Source organism: Tupaia chinensis, unplaced genomic scaffold, assembly GCF_000334495.1.
Source record: "Tupaia chinensis unplaced genomic scaffold, TupChi_1.0 Scaffold000184_1, whole genome shotgun sequence".
Lineage (NCBI taxonomy): Eukaryota > Metazoa > Chordata > Mammalia > Scandentia > Tupaiidae > Tupaia > Tupaia belangeri.
The window spans coordinates 4,435,072-4,439,943 of NW_006159659.1; the positions used below are offsets into that span (position 1 = coordinate 4,435,072).

The 4,872-nt window shown below is 41.2% G+C and overlaps 1 protein-coding gene and 1 pseudogene across 2 annotated transcripts in view; one reads left to right on the top strand and one right to left on the bottom strand.

The window, feature by feature from the left end:
• ACOT9 (acyl-CoA thioesterase 9) overlaps positions 1–4,872 on the bottom strand; it is an 87,751-nt gene that overhangs the window by 64,345 nt on the left and 18,534 nt on the right. The gene's annotated exons all lie outside the window — the stretch shown is intronic.
• LOC106734696 (60S ribosomal protein L22-like 1) lies at positions 2,048–2,698 on the top strand (annotated as a pseudogene).

The window sequence follows — 4,872 nt, forward strand, 5'->3', positions numbered from 1 at the left end:
CAATCCCTTCTCCTCCATTCTCTTCCTGGGACCTTGGGCACACACGTACAGTATGATTTTCAAACCACCAGTTCCGGGACTCATACCATGGTCAGCCATGTGGAAGTCCAGTGACATAACCACTACGCCATCTACTGGCTCCAAAATACATTTTTAATATCTCTGCTTGATGCATTATCTGTTGATTAAGTTTCACTTTCAGAGAGTATCCTAATTCCCTTTGTTTTCAGTCCCACTACCCAAATTATGCAACTGTCCCAACTGTGACAACACTGAGTACTTTAGGTCCTTTCCCAACACTCTTCCTTTGTCTAATGCGTTACCTTTCTTTTCTTTTCTTTCTTTCTTTCTTTCTTAGAGAGATTTTTGCTATAGGGTGCGTGTGCTCACCGGAGAGATAGAGAGAAAGTGAGAGATCATCCCTCAGGGAAACAGCCACACTGCAATCCCTTATCTTCCATTCTCCTCTTGGGATTTTGGGCATGCACGCACATGTGCCTGGCGTGAGTTTTAAGCCACCAGGTCCAGGACTTGAACCACAGTCAACTATAAGGGAGTCCAGTGACATAACCATTACGCCATCTGCTGGTCCCTGTTACCTCTTTTTTAAAAGTTATTTATTTAGGGTCAACTCCATGATCTCGTGGTTAAGATGGATGGATCTCTCGTGGTCAATCACGTGGTTCAATTCTCAGACCCAGTAGCTCAAGAAACATGCTAGGCATGTATGTGTGCATGCCCATAATGCCAAAAGTAGGGTGAGATGGAGGAAAAGGAACTGCAGCATAACTATTCCCCATGGGGTATACTTTCCCTCCCTTTCCCTCTCTCTCTGGTGAGTACACACACCCTCTAACCTAGAAAAAGGAGAGAGAGAGAGCTTATTTATTTATATCTTCCATAAGAGAGACAGAGAAAGTGCACCCTTAATGGAGTCCCAATGCCATGGTCCACCCCAGCTCAGTCAGCCCCAAATCACAGGGCATGTGTATGGATGCCTAACATACTCAAGGAAGTTTCCAGATATGAACCAGAATCTTCCCGTATGGGTCAGCTTTACAGAACTTCAGGTTTTACTGCTGCACCACTGCCCTGCCCTAATCTGTCACCTCTTTCAAATCTTGCCATGTTGTGCCAGGTGGTAGGCATTGCTGAACCAAAAATCATCTCTTTCATTGGGAGAAACAGATCTAATTTCAATGCTGAATTAACTAGCTGATCTGATGATCACTAAAAGCTACAGTATTCCATTTGTGGCAGTCAGGTTTGTTTACTTATTCTTTATCTCATTCTAAATATTTGGTAATTATAACACTGTTTTGGGGCTTTTCTTTTGGTGATTTCTTACCTTACAGGTTTGAGTTATCAGTACTACACTTCTGTTTTTCCCATCTGTTCTCTGTTCCTTTTTTCCTCTTCTCCTGCCTTCTCTTGGATTTTTTTTAGAGAGATTTTTGCTATAAGGTGCATGCACTCACCAAAGAGGCAAAGAGAGAAATCATCCCCCATGGGAGATGGTCATGCCACAATCCCTTCTCCTCCATTCTCTTCCTGGGATCTTGGACACACATGCACACACACCTGGCATGAGTTTTAAGCCGCCGAGTCCAAGACTCGAACCATGGTCAACTACATAGGAGTCCGGTGACATAACCATTATGCCATCTGCCAGTCCCTCTCTTGGATTATTTTTTAGGAATCCATTTTATCTCCTTTACTGAGTTACTAACTATACTCTTTAGGTTTTTTAGTGGTTGCTCTAAGCTTTACAATATGTCTTCAACTTTTCACATTGTACCTTTTTTTAATTTTTAAAAAGAATTATTCATTTTATTTATTATTACTATTCAATTTGACCAGAGAGAGAGAGAGAAAGTAAGCCACCAGGTCTGGGACTCAAACTGTAGTCAGCCATGTGGGAGTCCAATGCCTTAACCACCACACCACCTGCCTGCCCACACATTCTGCACTTAAATGTGAGTTATGTTATATTTGCATAATATAAAAATTTTATAACAGCTTTCTGACCACACAGCTGGCTGCCAAGATGGCGCTGAAAGACTAGAAGCCTAAGAGGTCAACCTGGAAGTTTAACTTGGACCTTACTCATCCAGTAGAAGACGGAATTTTTTTTTTTTTGAGGTTTTTGCTATAGGGCACGTGCGCTCGCCAGACAGACAGAGACAGACAGAGAGACAGAAAGCGAGAAATCACCCCCCAGAGGGGATGGCCATGCCGCAATCGCTACTCCTCCATTCTCCTCTTGGGATCTTGGACACGCACGCACATGCACCCGGCAGGAGTTTTAAGCCACCGGGTCCGGCACGCGAACCGCAGTCAACTATGTGGGAGTCCAGCGACATAGCCATTACGCTAACTGCTGGTCCCAAGACGGAATTTTTGACTCTGGAAATTTTGAACAGTTTCTGTGGGAAAAGGTTAAAGTCAATGGGAAAACTGGCACCTTGGAAATGTAGTCCATCCACATTGAACGCCTCAAGAATAAAATCAGTCGTTTCCGAGAAACAGTTCTCTAAAAGGTATTTGAAATACCTCACTAAGAAATACCTTAAGAAGAACAAGCTTCGTGATTGGCTTCGTGTGGTTGCATCTGACAAGGAGACTTACGAACTTCGTTACTTCCAGATTAGTCAAGATGAAGAAGGGTCAGAGTCTGGGGACTAGCTGAAGCCTCACCTTACCAGGCTTTGCTTACTAAGTAAAGCATGCAGGATACATGAGAAAGAATCATCTGGAAAAAGACTTTTAGTTGATTAATGAATAAAAATCACCGCTTGTAAAAAAAAAATCTTATAACAACATACTTCCATACATGTCATACATTTTACCCTACAAAAATAATAAATATAATAATGATTTGTTATTATTTTCACCCTAAACAGTACATTATCTTTTAAAGACATCAAAAACAAAAAATGTGTAGTTTATATTTACCCCAATATTTACCATTTCTGATGCTCTTCATTCTTCTGTATAAGTTCTAATGTCCATCTGGTATCATTTTCTTTCAGCCTGAACTATTTCCATTAAAACTATTAGCATTTCTTGTAGTACAGGTTTATTACTGATAAATTCTCTCAGCTTTGGCTCTTCTGAAGGGTTTGTCTGAAAATATTCAACGGATATAAAATTGTCGGTTGGCGGTGTTTTTCTTTCAGTTAAAGATAACGTTCCTGTCTCTGGTTTGCATTGTTTTTGATGAGAAGCCAGTGATCAGTCTCATCTTGAAGGTGTTCCCTTTATCACTATTTTCCAGCAATTTCATTGTGCAACGCCTTCATGTGTGTTGTGTGTCTGTGTGTGTGTTTATGCTGCTCAGAGTTCATTGGGATTTTTGGATATGGTGGCTTTTAGTTTGCAATGACTTTGGAAAATTCTGAAAGTTGAATAAGAGCATTACAAAACTGAGTTGTATTTCATTGACATATATTGCTGAAGGTAAATGAAGAGTGCTTAACTACTAGTCAAAGATCTTGAACTGCTCTGCATTTCAACCATGGCTTCGGAGACTAGATACTAAAAGAAAGTTTGGGAAATTGTTCTGTCAGTTGCCCAGATCCCAAGCACTATAACTGCATAATTTCCCCTTATCTGATATATCTATAAAATATGTTAAAAAAAAAAAAAGAAGAAGAAGAAAACCTGTGGGAAGGGGCCAGCAGGTGGCATAGTGGCACCTGGCTCCCACATGGCCAATCACTGAGTTCCAGACCCAGCAGCTTGAAACTCACATTGGTCTCGGGTGTGTACGTGCCCAGAGCCTGAGAGAAGAATGGAGGAGAAGGGATTGCAGCGTGACCATCCCCCTGGGGTTGATTTCTTGCTTTCTGTCTCTCTGTCATTCTCTGTCTCTTTGGCAAGCCATACACCCTATAGCAAAAAGCAAAGGAAGGAAGGAAGGAAGGAAGGAAGGAAGGAAGGAAGGAAGGAAGGAAGGAAGGAAGGAAGGAAGGATGGAAGGAAAGAAGGAAGGAAGGAAGGAAAGAAAGAAAGAAAATGAAAGAACTCCCAATGAGGCTCACCACACCACCACAATCCCTTTTCCATTTCTCCGTATGTGCTCAATATCCTAGGAGGAGAAGGGATTGTGGTGTAGCCATCCCTCTAGAGGACGATTCCTCAGTTTCCCTCTCATTGTCTCTATCTCTCTCCAGCAAGTACAAGTGCCCTATAGCAAAAACCTGGAAAAAACAAAAGAAAATGAACTGAAATCACACCTATAAAAGCAAAGTATACCACTCATAGTAGGCACTAAGAAAAACCCTAAAAAAATTGTGTGAATTAATAAGTTCTACATCATGGTCTATTCAATATTTTCTCCTACTTTTTTTTTAGAATTTTTTTTTCTATAGGGCACATGCACTGCCTGGAGAGACAGACACAGAGATAGAAAGTGAGAAATCACCCCTCAGAGGGGATGGCCCTGCTGCAATCCCTTCTTTTCCAGTCTCCTCTTGGGATTTTGGGCATGCATGCACAGGTGCCTGGTGTGAGTTTTAAGCCCCTGGGTCCAGGACTTGAACCGCAGTCAACTAGGTAGGAGTCCAGCAACGTAATCATTGTGTCATCTGCTCATCCTAACATTTTCTCCTACTTTCATCTTTTTTCTAAGCTTGTTTCTTTAAAATAAATAAATAAATAATAACCCTCCAAGTATGGCTTATGGCTTATAGGTCATGGATGAGGTTCACTTTAAAAATATATATATATTAAGTACATGAGACTGATAGGTTCATGCACCTACCATTTGAACAGAATCCTAATCTGATTCCTGGCTTTAAGCAAAGTTCCTTGGCGTTTCTTTGATTTAAGTTAAAACTGGTTTTCTTAGTAGTAACGAGTGAACTCACC